The following is a 22,623-nucleotide window of genomic DNA, read 5'->3' on the forward strand; positions in this document are numbered from 1 at the left end:
GTCTGAGAGATAGTAGTCGCTCAAGATTGAGGTGGAGCTCACAATGAACGAGGTGTTTCCAAAAAGGAGCATGATCATTTTCAGGCATGCCTTGGGCTACATGAAAGCCTTATGTTTTGGGGCTCATCTAGTTTCCCTTTTATGAAAAACTCGTCCAAATATTACTAATAAACCCAATATACCGTGGTAAAGAAGAACGCCGTATAAGCCTTCATACCTTGTCATATTTCCTTCAATGAAAAACGAATTCACCGGGAAAATTTTAGTATTTTTCTAAAAAAAAATTTCGAAAAATTGTATTTGAAATTGAATATAAAATAACTGAAAATTCCACGGGAAAATGTGCATAACTATCCTCTACGGTGCATGTTTTATCCGAGAAAATTTGGTAACTCTCGAATGTTCATACGGCGTTTTACCTTAGCACAACAGCATTGCCTAATTGAATTCTACTCCCAGGTTATATGCCTAAAATTGTACTTTTTTAGACTAAAGGACGTAACTTAATTCAAACAATTCGATGTTTAACAAGAATGCATATCATGCAATTCCTGTTAAAAATAATGCTAATTTTTTAGTATAATTGGGAGGAAAATTGGTGAAAGTTTCAGTTAGAAATGCGCGACAGTTTCTAATTCAAAGTAAAATATACGAGTAAACTTTTTGCTGTGTTGTGACGTAATTAGTTCTTTCGTCTCCAAAACGACGTAATGAAATTAAATTCATAAATACTTTACACTTTAAAAGCATGTTCCCTGAAATCACGAAAATAATCTCCTCTTCCCACGCTGCCGTTCACAATTCACAGCAAGGAACTCTTTCCATGACTTCACATTTTTCTTCTAAGTATGCTCCATTACTGAAAATTGTGAGGTGTCTTAGTAATGTAGATTCCCATAATTTATTCATTATTTTTCATTATTTTTCTTGCTTGCTTGCGATTGCTGGAGGATCAGGATTCGGCATCAGAAGATTTATAGTATGAGCGTACTCATTTTGATACTCTCGTGGGGGTTATAGACACCAAAAAAAAAAAAAAAAAATCCCCAAATAAAGTGGCAGCCCTGTCAATAATGTATTTGCTCCCTATCTTTGCATGGTGGGTTCGTCTTGATGTAGAGGTGGACTCTCAGGATTGCGTGGGATATCCCCTCCATTTTGGCCTCAACTCGAGAGCTTTTTTTGAACTTGGGAGTTGATTTCAGAGAAAACCAGTGGCACCATCGTGTTTCTCGCGAACCTTTACATAAGAATCAACGGTCAAATCGCAAATTCCTCACACATGCAACATCTCCATTGAAACAGGCCCCAGAATGAAGTTGCGGCGTTCTCGCTTTGGGACGGCAACGCAACACCCTCCCTTTTCCACGGCTCTACACTTCAGGGCCCATTCCGTCCTTTATTTCTTAATTCCAAGAGCGGACGGACTCAAAGGAAGGCCACAGCCCATAGACTCCCTAGAAGCCGAGTGGAAGACGAAACCGCAGAATTGGGAGTAAAGATTGGTATTTGTGGTTGCGGCCGGGTCGATTAGAGCCGCGCAGAGAAAACAGACCGAGACTCAGCGCTGCGCTGCGCTGGGGAGCTGCTAAAAGGCGATCGGGCGATCGGGCAGCGAAGTTGTTCACCCGCGCAGGCGCGAGCTGAGCCACGCCGCCCGTGCGCATGCGCAGTCCCCCGACGAGTCTTGTAATTTACTTACAATAATCACTAGTTCCCGCTCCGCTCACAAGCTACGCCACCGGTCAAGAAAATAACTCAATTTTCTATCTCGCCCCGCGTATCTCTCCGCCGCGCTCTCCCGGCTCGGAATAAAGATACCAATACTCCAGGGGTATCCAATATTTACTCCCACTTTCAGCCGACCGTCCGTAATTCTTTATCCGGGCCCTATTCTATCTCCAATTGAATTAACCTCCGGTCTCCTCGTGTCTCGCTTCAGCACGATCTCGCTGCCCTCTCGCTCCCGCCTCCTCCGGCATAAACAGCGGATTTGCGTTGGGTTTGTATTGGAGTTATGCGGTTTTTGTAGAGCGCGCTCGTGGTCCGGCTCAGCGTTTCCATGTCTCAATTTTTGAATAGATAAAGGCTCGCCGGCGAGTGTGTTTGTGTAGCCAGGCGTGTAAGATGGGCGCACCGAGTGACTTTCCTGATCCTACGGCTTTTGTGAGTCCGGAGACGAGGCTCATTGATTAGGATGAATTATTGGTTTGCAAAACGGAGGGTAAGCTTCTTTCTGGGCCTCGCTTCCTTTGGACGATAATACAGGAAATCGGGATCTCTTCTACTGCTATGCTAAGGAATAATGCCGCGAGATCAGTAGAATATTGCCGAGTTACCGCGAATTAAATGTTATGTTCAAAGAAAAATTGGATTGCATTTTGCGAAAATGAACCAGGAGCATTCCAATGTTGTTAGAATTGCACAACCTAAATTCTTCACTGGAAAAAAAAACACATCGTATCTAGAGTCCACACTCTTAAAAACATCGACAAGAAAAAATACTCTTGATTCAATCAGATTCAAGCTTAAATCAAGAACCAAGCCTCTTAAATTGAGCGGATTTCCTTTTGATTTAAGCCTAAGTCTGATTGAATCAAGAGTCCTTTTTCTTGTCACTGTTTTCAAGAGTCTGGATTCCAGATCCAATGTGTTTTTTTCCAGTGTTTCATTTTATTTATTTTATTTCGCAATTCTTGTACATGAAAGTTGCAATTACAGCCATATATTACAAATACGATGTCGAAGGCTAGAGGAATTGCTGCTGTGCAAAGGAAAAAGGCTTCAACATTCGAACGCTGCCAAATATCTCCTTACAAAATATAGAATTTTGAGAAAAGTTATGAATATTTCATATTGAAATTATCAGGTGCTTTAGACTAAATCTGGGGTGAAATTCTCTGAAAAATTGTAATTTCTCTCAAATATTCACCAATTTTCCTGAAATTTAAATTAATCGAAGAAGTTTGGCAACGCGGTAAGGCTCATTTGACATTCTTCCTTAGCAAAACAGGATATTTCATCGTTATCTGGACGAAAAAATGTATCGCGTTTTTACGAAAATTCCTCAAAAATTAATAAAGACACCCGTTTTAAAATGTAATGGAATTAGTGTAAAATTCATGGGCTCATCAAATGTAATAACTCATTCATGGTAGGTTTACGTGAATTATAATTCAAAATCCAAATGCAGATAACAAGGTGTAGGAATAATAATGCGAAAGTCCAATAATTTATATCCATAATGCATAGTCCTGTATAGCATGAATACGTCGAATGGTTGGACAAACGGCTCTAAATTAGTGTCAGTGAGAAGTGTTATACTTTTCTCAACAAATTTCATATCAAGTTAACCTTTCAATGCTCATGACGGCTAGCTGTCATAGAGAATTATTAAGCGCTCATACACAAAGTCGTTTATTATTTCACATAACTTTAGATAAGGTTGGGTGTCACTTCCATAAACATCGCCTATATTGAACATTACACTCACCCACACATCATTGCAACATTTTTGGCTGGTTTACTTTTCTAACTCAGCGTTTAAGTCTCCGAGGTGTGTATCGCGTATTGCATACTGCAGACTCTATTCAAAGGCGAGTTTTTTCCTAGGTGATATCCTCTGAGTTTGAATAGAGTCTGCAGTATGCAATACGCGATACACACCCCGGAGACTTAAACGCAGAGTTAGAAAAGTAAACCAAAGAAAATATCAATATGGAGAGAGCAATGCTCATTCAGAGCAACTCATTGCTCTCTCCATATTGATATTTTCTTTGGTTTACTTTTCTAACTCTGCGTTTAAGTCTCCGAGGTGTGTATCGCGTATTGCACACTGTAGACTCTATTGAAAGGTGAGTTTTTTCCTGTGTTGTATCTCCTGAGTTTGTATTGATCTTTGCACTTATATTGGAGCATATATTGGTTAGTGCGGGGTTTTTAAAAAATTTTGTCTTTAGCCTTAAGATAGGTGGTGGCATATTTGTACTAAACTTTGCAAATCGGAACTAGAATTTCTGCCTGAGTTTAGAAAGAATATGTACCATTAGCTTTCCTACGTACATAAGTGTCTTTGCCGATGAGCCAAAAATTGTAGCTCCTAATTACAAAATGAAGTGATGTCGCGTCGCACGCAAAATTGCCACCAAATTTTAATTAATAATCACCACGGATATTCTTCAATGAATTATGCACGTGTTAATTGAATCTTTTTTTAGACGTAACCTATCTTATAGAAACACAGGAAGGAGGAAGGGTGAAATAAAAACCTCCAAAACGACTTTCAAACAGCGAGAGAGATTTGACGCGTTAACGCGCCGATAAAAAAAGCGTCTTACTAGAGTCAAAATGTACGCGTTACAAAACAGGCATGACCCAGAGGGTTGTAGCAGGTAAGCTGTGGAAGATCTCAGCTCCAAACCCGACAGGCTCGAGAGAGGAACATTAATTCAAACTGTGAACTTGTTAGAGGTATTGTTCTCATAGTTGGTCGGAGACCCGCCGGCAAATATTGAGCATCAACAACTTAATTTAAAGCCGGACAGGGTGCACATTGTTGTCAAGTCAATGGCATTTTTTGGGATGTAGAACTGCGGGAAAAGAGAGAAGAGCATAAAGCCATGAAATAGGGATGAAAATAACTCATTAGAAGACAGTACTGCCGTGCTGAAGAAAAAAACCGTATGAACATTCGAGAGTTGCCACATTTCTTCCGCACTGAAAAAAAAAATCTCTGTGTATTTACTAAGAAAAGGGCAATATTACCGAGAATTCAGGGTTCTATTTGATCCCAGTTTTTTCTCGGTAAAATTACCATTTATGGAATTGGTAATTTTACGAAGAAGTCTCGGTAAAATTATTGAACTTTCTCTGTAATTTTACTGGACCTTGGTAAAAACGCCAATATTTTTTATCGACTGTGGTAGAATTACCGAGATAAAATGGAAAAGTTACCGGGAATTGATTACCAATAAAAGTGGTATTCTTACCTGGAAAAAATAGTAAAAATACCGGTTTTTAGGTAAGCTTACCAGTCTGTCTTGGTAAAATTACCAATAATTGGTAAAAAAAAGTGAGATGGTAAAGGTACCAACGGACCTTGGTAAAAACGGCGAGAATTTTTTTTCAGTGTGTAGAACTGTTGGAAAAGAGAGAAGAGCATAAAGCCATGAAATAGGGATGAAAATAACTCATTAGAGGACAGTACTGCCGTGCTGAGGAAAAACACCGTATGAACATTCGAGAGTTGCCACATTTCCTCCGATACCATGTTTATTTTTAATGAAGTTTGTGGATATTTTCCCTTGAAATTTTCGAGAACTTCAGGTGAAATTGTGAACAAAATTATCTGAAAAATTGGAAGAAAATAATTATAAGTTTGCTCGAAAATTCGTGTTTTATCAAAAGAAATTTGGCAACGCCTGAAAGTTTATACGGCGTTTTTCCTTACCGCGGCAGGGTATTCATTGGTGTTTTCTGAACAGCTCCTACCTTCAGGAGGTCATGAGCGAGACCTAAAATAAACAAAAATATAATTTATTGGAGTTGATAATGTTATATTTAAACAATAGCGGATGAAGGATTCAATCTCTCAGTTGCTATTATTATTATACAAAGGAGAATTTTTACGGAACTCGAGAAAAATTCATCAGTTTGACTTTAGAAATACACCCTCACGGAGGACTGTAGTAATTTGCCATCGCAAAAATAAAAGAACTGAAAGGAGACATATTTTTGTTTTTCCAAATTTTAAAGCAGGGCTCTACTCTACCTCCTTCAAATTTGGTCAAAATCTAGAATCTGTTCTTTTGTACTCAATATTTTTTGCAATAAAAGCGTCGTGGCGTCCTCGTGGTTCTAAGGTCAGCCTTCTTGGATTTCCTACAGCCTCCTTACTCCTCCCTCAATCCAAATGTATACCATTCAGGATTTTCCAAGAAAAGTAATTAAGTTGTTTCAGGATTGAACGAAAATGCAGGTTGACAAAATTTCATGAAAAATAAAATCTTGAAATTTCACGTGAAATATTTTATGAGATTTCAGAAATTTAGGAAAGATATTGAAAACTACCGGTTCCTTTTCATGTTTCGTAAAATGTAAACATTGTGACATTCTTCTATTTTTGTGTGTTTGAGTGCTGGTTGCATACTCTAGCCCCTGAAAACTATGAAAAATTTCACAGCCTCGTGTTTCACGAAATATTTCACTGAAATTTCCAATCTTTCATTTCTCTCTTACGTTGCATGCCACCCTGCAATAGGGAATACGGTCTGCCTGTAGTCTCTAATAAATTATGCCATCAAATACAAATGGACATGAGAAAACTCCATGAGGTTTTTTGGGGTATAAAATGGAGAAAAAACAATCCTCTGCATGCGTTCTCATTATAAGTCTTTCTTATAAAAGGCAACTATGACCCCTTAAAATTTCGTAATATACTGAAATGAATAGCTATTTTTTGACCCGCAACTTTGTGAAAATTGAATACGAAATTCAGTGCACTACCTTCTCTATTTTATCTTATTTTTTGTATTCTCTTTTCTGCTCTTCTACTTCTCTACACTTGCCTAAGCGAGGCTTGTGACACGGAATGAAAAATAGATAATACAGAGTTCTCTTTTGAATCCAGATTTTACTGCAACATAATTCATTCAGACACTTTTTTACACAATTTTTGTGTTGAAAACTTTGAGCCATTTTCTGTAATAAACAACTCTTCTTTTTGCTTGGGCTGAAGTTATTGAAACAGGCCCATCCTAAAGGCCATGGCGCCATGCGCCAATTGCATCACGCACTGATTGCTGCAAGAGAAATTTTATAAGACATTTTTGCCCAGTAAATTTTGCTCTTTCCCACTGCTTTCGAGCAACGATTAGGGCAACTCGCAGCATTATCCAAGCACGGGCACGCGCCTAAACATCCCAGGATTGCGCGCCATATGCTCGTTTTATTAGATTCACATTTAAAATATGAGTCACAAGCAAAGATTGCAGCTTCGAGCGAGGGACATCGAACATTTAAAAGTAAATAAATCAACCGCATAAATGGTAAAACACTCCATCAATCACATCTAATATAGTAATGAAGTTGGAAAGAAATGCTCTGATGGGGTTTTTATGCTAATTCGGCGCAATAACAATTTCTCTTACATGCTTTGCCAGTGTGAATAGCATGTTACCCCTGCCAAGGTACATTTCTGAGGCGGAGTAAAGCTCTGCAGTGGCGCGCTTTTCGATACATCGATTGATCTGTCATTAAAACCCATGGAAAAGGATCGATAAACAGGGTGTTCGCATCGAGCACCTTAATAATCGATTCTTTACGACAGCTTCAAATGGAGGAATGTCGATAGTCGATCATTCACGCCTCGCCACTGAAGCTCTGAAGATCAACGGAGAAAGTTTAATATGCATTCCGTGGGCGATTAAAGGTTGCTGTGCTCCTGTGCTCGGAAAATTCAGAAGCTGATCCACGATGGAAATTTCTGGTTTTGATCTCTGAGGAATGCATATTACCATCTTCTATGTACATTAGCGGATAATGTATTCGAACTTTGACTATTTTCCGCATTATTCGAAGATTTGTTTAAGACCGATTTAAATATCGCATGAGAGTATTGGAGGTAATCTGCAGTGGTGAGGAAAAACGTCGTATGAACATTCAAATGTTGCCAAATTTCCTCTCAGAAAATATGTATTTTTGACGAAATGTATGAATATTTTTCCTTCAAATTTACAGAAAATTTAGCTAATATCAGGAACAAAATTCTCTGTGCAAGTGTTCATTACTCGAAAGTATTTATCCTAGGGTTGAAATAGAGAGAGAGGATTGGAAATTGCAGTTACAATCCATGGAATGCATCTGTTAAGGTGTGGAAAAACGTCTTTTTGCGTCAATTTCGAGGATTTTCGGTTGGTTTCCGGTTCCCATCAGGCCATTAATCGATTGGTGAATGTATGGAAAGCGTTGACAGTGAGGGTAAACTGGGGGTAAACTTGTTCAAGACCGATTTAAATATAGCATGAAAGTATTGGAGGTACTCTGCAGTAGTGAGGAAAAACACCGTATGTACATTCAAATGTTGCCAAATTTCCTCTCAGAAAATATGTATTTTTGACGAACTGTATGAATATTTATCCTCCAAATTTACAGAAAATTTAGCTAATATCAGGAACAAAATTCTCTGAATAATCAAAAAGGAACTGCTTACACATTTTTCCGTAAATTCTTGATTTGTCGAGGAAAATTTGGCAACGTCTGACGGCTCATACAGCTTTTTTCAATGGCACGGCAGCACTAGTGAGGCCAATCCAGTCGGAAAAAAGTTCGGTCGTGAGCCGTGTGTACGGAGTTCCACATCGGCCGTGCGATTCGGTTCATGCAACCGTGCGGAACCGCATTCTTGGTTCATGAAACCGATTCTACAGTTCGGTTTAGTTTGAAAGTTCGGTCACAGGAACTGAGGATAAAGTACCTAGAACCTAGACCCTACGGGAGCTGGGACGGAGAGTGCGGTTACATGAGCAAAATAGTGCGGTCGAAATACAACGCTTTACTAAAATTGTTCATACGAACGATTTTTTTTTTCATCTTTGTTTCTTTTTTTGAAGTGTATTTTAACAATACCGTAAGCAATACTATATCCTTTTAAATTGGAAACAAAATTTTTTGAAAAATTTGAGGAAAAACACCGCTAACATTCCCAATAAATTCGGATTTTATAAAAGGAAATTTTGCAACGCCGAAGTTAATACGGCGTTTTTCCTTTGCAGTATACACTTTCACGTGAGTTCGAATCTTTCGGTATGGTCTGGGTATTGATTTTACTTGCAACCGAATATTTAGAAATCTGAATGCATGTCGAAGGCAAATAGTCAAATCAGGAATTTTATCGAATGCCTAGGCAGATACTTAATTTTCAGAGTTTACGAGGTTTTTATACGTTTCCACAAAAACCTCTCTAATTTTCAATATTTTGAGACTAAAAATCCGTTAAAGTACAAACTGTCATCTTATTTCACGTTCAAAAATGATCCTCACAATTCTTCATCCATCCAAATTGTGAAAACTTTTTTATTTACGAAATGCTGCATATTTGTATTTTGAGATGATTTCGTATTTCGTATGGTACAGTTTTTACAGGAGAGTCTTTTCCACATGAGCAGAGAATCATTTTGTCTACAGTCAGCAAATAATCAGAATTTCAGTCCAGATAAGAATATTTAACTCTTTGCCTAGGCATTTAACAAAATGCCTGATTTGACTATCTGCCTGTGACATATATATTCCAAAAAAATAGAATTAACCAATGTCTCTATGGATATCATGTGCAACTTCAATCATGAAGACAAGGCGTTAGTGTGGCCTAGAGTCCCTTTATACTGAGAGTCAAGACAACACCCCCTCATGGAGTCACAAACGGGAATAAAGATTACACAAATTGAACGTTTTTCGTAATCTTTGATCGGCTCATTCTCAAAATTCCTTTCTCCGTTACTTCTCTCATTCAGTTTGTTCCTTGCCGAACCCGTAATTCCTTGGTCCATTCCAGATTATAATCTTTGCAATCGGTGAAAATGTAATCTTTATTCCCGTTTGTGACACAGTGGAGGCCTGAAATACGGTAACCAATCAGAAATGGATTCACATTGTCTTAACTCTCAGTATAAAGGGAATCTAGTGTGGCCGAATGCGTGACATAAAAAATCGGAAATTCCGCGAGATAATTGCGGATATGTTCCCACAAGAAGGCACCAGGCCGGTGGACAAAGAAAAGCCACACGTATGAGAAGCATCGTCACTGGTCCAGGGAAAAATAATGAAGATTAAGAAATTATCCTTCGGGAGGCACGGGGAGGAGGGGGGTGGGGTTGGGGGAGGAGACCCGCCGAGGGGGGATGCGATGCGAGATAGGAGGAAGTCGTGAGCCAGACGAAGATATCTCGGACGTGGTTGATTGCTTTCTTAAAGGATTCCGCGATGTTGCCAGCGTTATTTTGTTTATTTTTGTTTCTCTGCGATCTCGTCGCACATGATGTGCATTAAGGTGATTCGATGGATGCCATATTTTGTGTCAAGACGACATGCGATTTATCGCATCGTTCGGTTCCATTTTCTCAGCAACTCGTTACTGATCGATTCTTTATCATAGCTTCAAATGGGGAAATATCGATAATCGATCATTCACGCTACGCCACTGTATGGAGTCTGTCAGTTTTCTGGATGCTAAAGGGCCAGGATTACTGAACGTGATAGACAACGCGTCTTGACAAAGAAGACATAGGGAGTATGGAGCGATCCTACTGGTTGGCATGATTGGTTCCTTATTGACTAAGGAAGAAAATGATGGACTAACTGTCGGTTCTTTGGTGGGTTGCCGTTAGTTAGTCCATTACCTTGCCCACTATGTCCATTGCCACCACCCGGCTTCCACCAATAGAATCCCTCAAAATCCTTTTGTCGCCTTTGTTTATAGCTTTGTCTATCAGTTTCAATAATCGGCCCGCAGATACACCTGCGCGCTACTCGCGCGTCTTGACCTCATAAAAGTAGGATCCGATCCTACTTCGAGCGAGTGTGCGACCTGATTGGCTACGAAGATTGCGACAGCCGGCCTACTCGCCGCTCAAGGACGCGCGTCTAGCTCGCAGGTGTATCTGCCCCTTAAGGTCTCCATGGGGCCCAGCGTCCTGCTGCGGCCCGAGCACTGATATAGACAAAGCCATAGACAAAGAAGGCAAATTCTATTGGTGGCTATTAGCACGGAGACAAGTAGAACTGTGCTGAACACCAACTTTGCCTTAGCTTCCACCGGATGTGGTGGAGTGCAGGAAAACATGTCGCCTAGAGGAGGAAGTATGTGCGAAAGTACAGGAGAAATGTGCTGAGGACAGTCGCCGGATGTGCCCAGGTTGGAAGGGTAAAGCAAAATCATCATCCGCCGCATGTGCTGAGGTGCAGATTCTGGTGCTCAGCGCGGCTCTATTTCTCTCCGTGCTATCTACTCAATATTTGAAGGCGCCTGCACCGTCGGCGATTCGGGTAAATCCTGCCGTTTGATCCAGCGAAGCAGTTACGCGTGCCTTTGAGGTGATTCTCGGGAACTGTAACGATTGCGGTACCATGTTGGCGACAGTGGCCTGTACGTGGAGAAGTGGCGAAGAATGGCGGTTGACTGAGTCTGAGTCCGAGTGAGGCAGACCTGGTTCCAGACACGAAGCTATGCGGCGAACGTGAGTCTGGACCCGGGCCGACGCGATCCAACTCCGCAACTTCTCTGCAACCCGCGCCGCGTCCGTCCCACCCTTGCCACTTCGACCCTACTTCGACCTAGAGTCCCTTGATACTAGAGTACATGTATAGCAAGAGTATGGACAGATCGCTTCATGGAGGGCTTAGGGCCCAAAAGTGCAGCCACCCTTCTAACCAACTTCTAACGCACAAAATTTCACTGCCAGTATGCTCATCCAATAAAAAATCACAACAAAGGAAGGCCACGACTGGATAAAACGAAGATGGCTAAGAAAGTACATTAATGAGCGTTCTTCCACAAAAATGAGTAAATTTATGCAAAAACTAAGTCAAATACGTGCTTTATAAACGATGGTTCGTAACAATTGTATTGATAAATCGCTCTGTATAATTGAAATTCATAGGTTGGCTGCATTTCTGGGCCCTAACTTTATTCGCGGAGGCATCGATGAAGGCCTGATGGATTTTCGGAGTTTCACATCTGTCTATACTCTCGCTATACAGGTACTCTACTTTATACTGAGAGTCAAGACAATGTGAATCCATTTCTGATTGGTTCCCGTATTTCAGGCCTTCACAGTGTCACAAACGGGAATAAAGATTACATTTTCACCGAATGCAAATATTATAATCTGGAATGGACCAGGGAATTACGGGTTCGGCAAGGAACATACGGAATGAGAGAAGGAACGGAGAAAGGAATTTGAGAATGGGCCGATCAAAGATTACGAAAAACTTTCAATTTGTGTAATCTTTATTCCCGTTTGTGACTCCATGAGGGGTTGTTGTCTTGACTCTCAGTTTAAAAGGACTCTAGTTCCCCCGAGGATTTTCGATTTTGTTCCCTTCGCGGGCCACATGGGCCGCAGCCCATGGTGGTAAATTTTGTAATTTTTTTTTTTACATGTAGGTATAAAAATAAAATTGCAAACGGGAAAAGGCGACAAAATCTTGCATTTCCTATGAGTATCGTAATTTCTAATTTTGTCGTTTTGCGGTGATACAAAAGACAGCACCTTTAATTAGTCGAGTTATGAGGGAAACCAAACACGCAATTTGGCCAGAACGCTCATTTATGAACATTTTCGGTCGTTTTGGTCTGACATTGGAATCAGAATTTTGTCAGTCACATTTTTGTGTCAAAAGGTTGGCTGCCCTTTCATTAGTCTGTTGAAAGAGAAACCAAACACGCGATTTGGCCTGGAGCGGCGCAGAGAGCAATGATGACGAGGACTTGAGATGAAAAGGAGAGGCCCTCGGTGCGGCGTGGCGGTCGGCATGTAACACATATTAGCGCCTGTAAGACTGCATGAATACTTCACGCATAGCGTCAAACACAGTGCGGTCAGTAGCGGTCACCTTGTAACGTATAGCGCCTACAAGACTGCATGAATACCTCACGCATTGCGTCAAAGACAGTGCGTTCAGCAGCGGTCGGCGTGAAAGGCATAGCGCCTACAAGAGTGTAGGAATACTTCACGCATTGCGCCAAACAAAGTGCGATCAGCACGGCGCGCGGCGCGTCGGTGGAAGTTAAAATTATTGAACCATATTTATGATTGTTCTTTCATAATTTTTTCGTTCATTTTTTATTAATGGAATGCATTGTCCACACAGGGACAGGTTTACGGAACTTAACTTTCGCGCCAAGTTCCGTGAATTTTTGCTAGTAGTGTTGACAGGGCTTTCCTAAAAAAATGTAATCCAACACGAGTAAACGCGTCTTATGCATCCCTCTCCCTCCGGCACGTTCACTTGATGGTTTTTATTGATGTTTTAAAACGAATGAGATGGGGGCGGCAAAATATACAGCGCGCTCATGGGCGGCAAGTAGGTAAATCCGGACCTGAATTTCATGAACACGCTAGGACACTGTAGAATTCTTTCTTTGAAGACTTCTTGCTGTCTTCAAGATTTTTAGAATGGAAACCCAGAAAATTGTGGAACTGTCCCCGATGCTCTTAAAAGGAACTCATTGACCATCTCATCGCTCCAAACTTTTAATCTTATAGATAAAGATATTTTGCTAAATTGTCAAACCCTGAATCATTTGTTAAAACCTGAAATGATTGTTAATACCTGAGATAATTTGGTAAAACTTAAGAAAATGTGTGATAACCTAACAAGTCTGTTGACAAACTGATCTGTTAATCTTCACTGTACTCAATGTGACTGCCGTACTGAGGAAGAACGCCGTATGAACATTCAAGAGTTGCCAAATTTCCTTTGATAAAATGTTCATTTTTGAGGAAGGTTATGAATATTTTTCCTTGAAATTTTCAGGAACTTTGGGCGAAATTGCGAGCAAAAGTATCTGAAAAATTGAAAAGAAAAATTTCTTAAGTTTACCAGGAAATTCGTGTTTTATCAAAGGAAATTTGGCAATGCCTGGAGGTTTATACGGCGTTCTTCCTTAGCACGGTAGTGTACCTAGCCTAACTTACCATTGCTAATGTATAGCAATAAACTAAATTTGAATTTGAATTTGAATTTGAATGAATGGTATTTTAGATTACTGCGTTAAGTTTTCTTCCGCCGTCTGATTAATCCTTAATCCACCAACGACTTTACAAACAAGAACTGTTAACTGCACAACTTACCGTCGGCGGAATCATAACCTCGGCATACTCCACATTTCCCGCCGCCGACCGTGGCTGGGGTCTGGAACGACTCCTGCGAAACCATTTCGCTCCGGGATTCCAAAACTGCCGTTCTAGAGAAAAACCTCGTATGAGCATCACGAGATTGCTGAATTTTTGCGCTTTCATCACGAATTTCTTGGGATAATCACCAATTAGTTCCTTGAAATTCTCAGAGAATTTCAATCTTGGTTCTGTCTGGTCAATCTAAAAATTTCAGGAATAATATTCATGGGTTTGCTCAAAATGAAATATTTTAACAGGGGAAATGTCGTCACCCTTCGGACTAAGTATCACGCGTGTCATGGTACGTTTCAAAATTTCCGCCGCCATTTTATTTTCTTACAGATACAATCTGACGAATCGATTCCAGAATATGTTACTCGTCTGAAGTCTGCTTCCCGCTACTGTGGGTTTGGAACCTTTCTTGACTATTCTTTGACTGTCCAATTTATTCATGGCATTTTCCGTGATGATATTAGACATGAAATTGTCAGTATTAAGCCAAAAATTTTAATAAAGCTCTGTCTACTGCACTTGACATGGAGGCCACCCGTAAAGTGTCCACCATCCTAAAAGTTCAACGAAGCCGTCCAAAAATTTCATAGTGCTATCCATAAAATTTAGTGAAATTTCAAACAAATTCAACTAACAATTAGGTACTTTGTAAGAAATTAAAATAGTGGAAGAAATTTGAAACGTTGCATGGCGCTTGTGATACTACGTAGCCACCAACTGGTGTCCGATTGATCATCTATTTAAACCTATGGAGAAGGATCGATAAACAGGACGTTCGCAACGAACACCTTAAGAATCGATTCTTTACCGTAGCTTCAAATGGGGAAATATCGACAATCGATCGCCACAGCTTCCACTTCACACTGGATGCGATGAAATACCGCCACTGAAGGATCTCCGCATTTTCAGATAAGTTTCCACCGACTTTCGGTGCGGATACACCAGCGGGAAGTTTCCAACATGGCGCCGCGCTGCGGCCGCCCCCTGCAGCGTTCTGAAAATCCCCCCGGGATTTTTAATTTCTTCAAAAATCCGGGCCCGATGTCGCTGTCATCTCGATATTAATTCCTTTGTTTCGCGCAGGATTTGTTTGTCATTGTTGGGTTAAATCGCTCGTATTTTTCCCGTAACACCTCTACCGAGCGCTCCCGACACAAACCCACGTCTCCCGGGAACGCAGCGTTGCCAGATCTCAAAATTCGTAGTGAATTAAACCACGGAAATGGTCTGATTCTCGGCAAAATTTAGCCACCAAGGCCGCGTCCTTTCCGGCGATACTTAAGAATCGCGTAAATGCAATGAAGATCCTGTGTAAGAAGGTGGTTTTGCTGGAGCACCGTAGTCTCGCGTGGCTGATATCACCCATAAATTAACGTTCAGTCGAGGATGAGGTGATGTGCGAATGCCCGCAGCTTCTCCTGTGTACTGCCGTGCTAAGGAAAAACGCCGGATGGGCCTTTAGGCGTTGCCAAATCTCCTTCGATAAATCACGAGTTTTCGGGAATATCTGTTAACTTTTTTCATCCAATTTGTTGAAGCATCTTGCTCGTGATTTGATCGAAAGTTTTTGGAAATTTCAAGGAAGAATGGAGTTGTTGCATGTGTGAGGAATTTGCGGTTTGACTACCGATTCTTATGTAAAAGTTCGCAAGAAACGCGATGGTGCCACTGGTTTTCTCTGAAATCAACTCTCAAGCTCAAAAAAAGCTCTCAAGTGAGGCCAAAATGGAGGGGATATCCCACGCTATCCTGAGAGTCCACGTCTACATCAAGACAAACTCTCCATGCAAAGATAGGGAGCAAATACATTGACAGGGCTGCCTGACTTTCAGTTTGGAGCTCCCAAATAAAACGGCAGCCCTGCCAATGTATTTGCTCTCTATCTTTGCATGGAGAGTTTGTCTTGATGTAGAGGTGGACTCTCAGGGTAGCGTGGATATCCCCTCCATTTTGGCCTCAACTTGAGAGCTTTTTTTGAGCTTGGGAGTTGATTTCAGAGAAAACCAGTGGCACCATCGTGTTTCTCGCAAACTTTTACATGAGAATTAACAGTCAAATCGCAAATTCCTCACACATGCAACATATCCATTTCAAGAAAGAATATGCATAACATGTCTTCAGAAATAATTATTACCTGAAAGGCAATATGGCAACATTCGAATGCTCTTACGGCGTTTCTCCTTAGCACCGCTGTGTACCTGCGCCTCTGTGCTCATGGCGCCCCCGATGTCAGCTTTACTACTTTATTTTATAGCGTCCGTCATGAGAGTTATGGAGGTGTTCAAAAGTGAACGACTCCCTTGCAGAGCCCTGGAGGATACCTTTTCGCTGCGGGGGTCCTGACACCAGAATAGAGAGGTTGAGTAAAAATTTGACTTCGTTTTGCGGAGAGGAACCAATATATCTGGCGCATCTATGAAAACACCAATCTGCATGAGGAAACTGATGACATATCGACCAGTGGCGAGGCGTGAATGATCCATTATCGATATTTCCCGGTTTGAAGCTATGGTGAAGAATCGATTAGTAAGGTGTCCGCTGCGAACACCCTGCTTATCGACCATTTTTCATAGGTTTAAATAGATGATCAATTTATACATCGCAAAGCGCGTTGCGGCACGGAGTGGAAGTTAGAAATTTTGAAGTTTGGAAGTTAGAAAGTTTAAATGACGGATAAATCTATATATCGCAAAGTACGTAACGCCACTGATATCGACGCCAAACCACGCATCTTGTTTGCGATGTTTGAGAATCTCAGCTTCTCTCTTTTTTTTTAAATGAGAGCGATTCAACACCATTCCTTGAATTATTAATTGCAGAATTTGCTATAAACAGAGAAGAACGATCACGAGAGTTTTTAAGAATTACCGCTGAGTAGTTTTTGGCGCAATGCGTGAAGTATCCCCACAGTCTTGTAGGCGCTATGCGTTTCACACCGACCGCTGCTGACCGCCTGTTTTTGACGCAATGCGTGAAGTATTCATGCAGTCTTGTAGGCACTGTGAGTTTCACGCCAACCGCTGCTGACCGCACTACGTTTGACGCAATGCGTGAAGTATTCATGGAGTCTTGCAGGCGCTAATATGTGTTTCATGCTGACTGGCGCGCCGAGGGCTTCTCCTTTCCATCTTAAGTCATCGTTATCATTCCTCTCTGCGTCGTTCCGCTCCAGGCCAAATTGCGTGTTTGGTCTCTCTCTCAACTAGACTAATGAAAGGCGCTGTCTCTTGAATCACCGAAAGACGAAAAAATTAGAAATTACTATACTTTGACTCTCAAAAAATGAGAGAGTTTGTCGCGTTTTCTCATTTGTAATTTTTTTCCTGAATCCGATTTTTTTTGTTGAAACCTACATTTGAAAAAAATTTCAACAATTACCGCCCCCTAAATTTGCCGCCATGGGCCGCGGCCCATGTGGCCACCCCCTAATTTTGGCCCTCTATACCTCACGCTATATTCGAGTAACAGCTCAAGGTAATGAAGCGATGACTGGAGAGTAAAACTCGAATCTTCCCCGGGATTTAACGCGATTAAAATTCCGGGACCGAACTCATAAAGGAGAAATAAATAAAGAGGTAATGAGGAAGGGAAAATATCAACACTCGATATCAACAGGACTGCTGCGAACAAATCGGCGGTCTGCTAACCAGGGGTTCGGTTTCAGGACAACACTATAAATGAGTGCGAATTATTCATTCGCTCCTCCCGAACACCGACGAAAATCCTGGGGCACGACGTGGGGGAGGGGGGGAGGGTCCGGGTTTTTGAACCAACCGTCTCGACTTCAGCCGATAGCCGCACGATTGGCGTTGCCAAATTTCGAGAGATTTTGCCGTTTTTTTTATTTGGTTTGCAAGTTTTTCTGATGAAGAATTTGCACACAGAAATTTTATTGCTTCATCTGAGAGCGCTAAGTAAGCTGAAATGACAGTATTTTTCATACTTTTTTTTCTAAAATGCGAAATTGTAGAAGAATGGATTTAAAAATGAGAAAGTTTGCGAAAAATACTTAGGAACATTGCGAGTTCACGTCTCGCGCCATTACGCCTTCAATTTTGCAGATACAGCACGGACATCCACCAAGCACGTATAGTTGTATCTGCGCGCCGTCATCGAAGCGCGTTCTTTCCCTTGGTCTATTTCTATGTTGTGTTCGATTTCTGTGTTATGATAGATTTATATGTTGTGTTAGGAAACATATTCATGACTTCCTTCTAAATACAAAATTTTATCGGGGGAAATTCGGCAACTCTCGAATATTCATACGGTGTTCTTCTTTGGCACAGCAGCACTACTCTGCCGAGTTAAGGAAGAACGCCGTATAAGCATTCGAGAGTTGCTAAATTTCCCTTGATAAAACATGTATTTTTGACAACATTCATGCATATTTTTCCTTGAAATTTTCGGATATTTTAGATTGAAGTGCGTACAAAATTATCTGAAAATTTTGGAAAATAACATTCAAAATTTTCCCAGTAAATTCGGTTTTTATCGGAGGAAACTTGGCAACTTCTGAAGGCTCATAAAGCGTTCTTCCTTAGCACGAAAGTACTCTCATCACTATCACGGCAGATTAGCCGGCTTTTTCATTCTGGATTTAACAAAACTTGGCATCGCCCGGGTATATTCGGCCGAATGCCCATAAGATCACTAATCGCAGGCCAGTTTTTGCGAGACCCCCATAAACAACTAAATTTTGACACCAGCCGCGTTCACGTTCAACCGTGCCGAAAATCACCACCGGTCATCGACGACGCCGATGTCTACGAGAGAAGATTTGCATATTTTAAAAGGCCTCCCGTCTATCGATACGGATAAGCCGAAGTGTTCCTCCGGATGGCTCAAAAATTCTGACGATCGCATATCCTTGTTTTTTCAAACAAAGAAACGTAACTCTGCCATGCTACGTAAAAACGCCATATGTTGACATGTTACTATTATGTGTATGTTTGTATGTACTGACAAAAATTTTCTGGTTTTTGCCGGCTATCACAGGAAGAACAGTGTAATTTTCAGGTAGAAGTGCCAAACACTTTCCTCGCGGATCATGAACTGCGCGTGGGAAGGATCCGACTTTAAAATACCGTTACGTTTTTCTGTCTTAAAAACGATGACATTGAGAGTGGAAATTCAAAACATCGTAAGCGCCTAAAGATGTTGCTATTATTGTGTGACTCTTCGTCTCTATACCGTCTAACTAACACTTTTGGCAAAAAAGAGTTAGCGACTTTTCCGCATTCTATAGTATAAAATACTCAAGCTGATGATTTTAGTTTTTCCCAATTCTGTAGGGGAACGCTTCAATGACACTGCAATGTATGAAAAAATTGCAAATCTAACCTTAAAATCATAAAAATGGCGAAGTTTCCTCTTCGTTCCGCAAAATCGTCAGTTTGCAGATTGACGGTATCGTTATTTAGCCATCGTTGTGTTCGATATGTTAGGATTCAGCCATCGCACATTTTTGTTTTTTTAAAAACACCACATGTTGTAGGACCAGTAGGTATTATTTTCTTGCTTACTTTCATCCAATTATTGCAAGCCTTGGGCCTTGGGTCTAAATGACCTGATACGGTCGAAATGGGGAGGAAAATTAAAATGATTCAAACGAACAATGGCTGTGATGAGTCATTACTTTATTTTTGGAGTTTGTTCGGTTATCAGGCGCAGTTTTCAGTAATCGGTGGGAGTTTATTCTTCTTCTTCCTCTTCTTCTTCAAATTCCTTTCCTTTGGTCCATCTCTCCAGGATGCGTGATATCTTTGCGCGAGCTCTCTTCACTTGTTCAGTGTCGGTGTCTCTCTCCGGCAGCATGTCCGAGCAGTGAGTCCCTCCTAAATGCAAAAGTACACTTATGTTTTAAGACTACTTTATTCTGGGCTATATCTCTAATCCTAGTTCGACAGATTTGGATGATTTAAACCCTTGTATAGGCGTTTTGGGGAGAAATGATGAGTAACCAAGGTTTCACTCCACCACGCAAAACTCAAAACAGCCGTCGTCATGTGTCAGTTTCTTTATTTAAAAAAAAAAAAAAAAAAAAAAAAAAAAAAACCTTAACGAACGCCATATGACATGCTGAAAGAAAATCCGGCTATGAAAGCCGCATTCACGAGCTATATAGACATACCGTCCGTTCCGGGCTCAGAGGCCGAAAGATCCGGCTGTAGCATCCGTCTGCCGGCCACTGAACCCGGAGCAGTCAAAACTACGGCTTCAGTACCCGGAATTTTCTACCTCTGAGCCTGAATCAGAGGGTATATCCACACAGCCTGTGACTTTTTTCTCAGTGCCGAAATCTTCACTTCCCTTCTTTTTAAGGTAAGTTAAAAAATCAAAAGTACGTTTATTGCTGGAGTTTATTTTAGGAACTAGTCCACACAACGGCCGCCATTTTTAGTTTCGCGTCGAGTTTTGAAACCGGTGTGACTATAATCTGTGCCGATCAAGTATTAGCCTCACTTCACTTTTTGAACCGGGAAATAAAAAATTGCACATAGTTCTTGGACAGATTGAGAAATCCGGAATAAATTTCAAATATTCTAGATAAGATATGGTGATTTTTGAACCATTTATCGTAAGAGGCAACTTGTTTTTGTGTATTGAAAAAAAACTCCGGCCGTAAAAGCTGTATTTACGGGCTATATAGACATATCGTCCGCGTTCCGGGCTCAGAAGCTGAAAGTTTCTGACGTAGTACCCAGAGCAATCGAAGCTACCGCTCCAGCACCCGGAACTTTTGGCCTCTAAGCCCGGAACGGGCGGTATATCTATATAGCCCGTTACCTTCTTTTTCAGTGTGCTATTGGAAAAGTTTGCAACCAATTAACAGTCTGAAAATGAATCAAGACCCGTATCAACAATGTCTCAATGTAAATGTTCCTATTTTGGTTACAACTACTCAGGTTGGGTCGTCAAAGCTAGCTTTCACGCTATAATGTATGATCTTATCAGTGACGATTTTCAAAGTTGGTAACACTGTTCTTCTTACATTCAAATCCATCAAAAATATCGATTTTAGGCGAGGCGCAAGCTGCTTCAAAAATAATCGATTGTTTCCCATGCATTTCAATGGAGGAAAAACAGTATTGCCAACTTTTAGGAATCACCACTTGATCTTATTACTTACAAAATACTATAAATAATAAGATCGTATACGCCCGTATAATTTCAAAAACAATAATGCAAAGCAGTGGATTTTTTGTCAAACCTTTGATGGAGATAGCAATGCTTCCTTTGGGAGGTTTACTCGTGATGCTGAGAGTAGCCCATGGGTCACTTTTACCCGTAACGAATATCACTCTAGTCACCGGTAGATCATATCCTCCGTAGTGCAAGTTAGTCTCATTTGCAGAATTTTCTACGAACGGTATGTCAAACCTAGGAATAATTCCCAAACATAAAATTAAAAGACTAAGAAAATCGGTTACGAGACTTTTGTGCCTCAGTTGCACTACATTTTTCAAAAACGAACTACTTGTTCTGACTCATTTCGTCGTGACAACGTATGCGACATAAGTTTCCATATGCAGGTAGAATGAGCCAGTTCTGTATTCCAAAATGTAGTCCAGTTGTTACTTATCGCACAAATTGGATTACATTTTGCAAGAAGGCACCACAATCTCTGGCTCATCCATAATAGCACCTTTCTGCATAGGAAAACCGAAGGTTCATATGCCGTCTCTAAAACGAGCCAGAAATAGTGGTTCTCATTGCAAAATGTGGACCGATTGGACTGCATTTTGCAATTTAGAGCTATAAATTCTGGCTCATTTGAAAAAAACACTCATGTGCATAGGGAAACTAATGGCGCATACTTTGTTTTTAAACCGGGCTGGAAGTTATAGCTCCTAATTGCAAAATGGTGTCCAATTAATACTCGTACACCATTGACGTTTGAAATGCAAGTCTAGTGATTTACGTAGATGAAGATTGCATGGGCAGAGCTAAGAATTTTTCCTGAGGGGAGTACACCTCTCATGGGTTCGCGGAAAAAAGTGTTAGAAGTTATACCCTTCAAATTTTGGTGCTACCTCAATTTGTTGGATGATATGGATTTTCAAATAATTGTGGCAGCACCGCAATTCAAGTTGGGGTACTATCGTAACACTTGGGTAACTAACTTACTAATCTAATTTATTGGGATACTATCACAATTAAATGGGGTACTACTACAATTAATTGGAAATGTCCATATTATCCAACAATCCCGTTCTCTTTTTTGCCAGGTGAGGCCTTGGTGCTAGGGACATTCTCGGAGCCCTGGGAATCAAGGGGTTGGCCTCGGAAAATGTTGACTATTTAAACATCCTATGGGCAATTTAAGTTGTTTTTGCAGTGTTCTGCCTTGCTAAAGTAGAACGCCTTACCGTATGAACATTCGAGAGTTGCCAAATTTCCTCCGATAAACATGTATAAGACATTTATACACATTTTTCTTTAAAATTTTCATATATTTTAGATTTAATTGCGAACGAAATTGTCTGAAAATTTTGGAAAATAATATTCACAATTTTCCCAGTAATTCGGTTTTTATTGGAAGAAACTTGGCAACGTCTAAAGGCTCATACGGTGTTCTTCCTCAGCACGGCAATGTTCTCATTTTCCTCCGTTTCTCTTCTTTTACAAAAGTTATTTCACTCAATAGTAAGACTTAACGAGTATTTTCACATTTTCTTTCAGTTTAGTGTCCACATACATAGACTCACAAAACAAA

At 40.7% G+C, this 22,623-nt stretch overlaps 1 long non-coding RNA gene across 1 annotated transcript; it reads right to left on the reverse strand.

Moving 5' to 3' along the window:
• Positions 1-19,522: 19,522 nt before the first annotated feature.
• LOC140225380 (uncharacterized) lies at positions 19,523-21,774 on the reverse strand. The gene is made up of 2 exons (XR_011900501.1): positions 21,118-21,774; positions 19,523-19,741 (listed from the first exon to the last, which is right to left on the reverse strand). It is a non-coding gene; the product is annotated as an uncharacterized lncRNA (long non-coding RNA).
• Positions 21,775-22,623: the final 849 nt, after the last annotated feature.

This window comes from Bemisia tabaci, chromosome 9 (assembly GCF_918797505.1).
Source record: "Bemisia tabaci chromosome 9, PGI_BMITA_v3".
NCBI classification, from domain to species: domain Eukaryota; kingdom Metazoa; phylum Arthropoda; class Insecta; order Hemiptera; family Aleyrodidae; genus Bemisia; species Bemisia tabaci.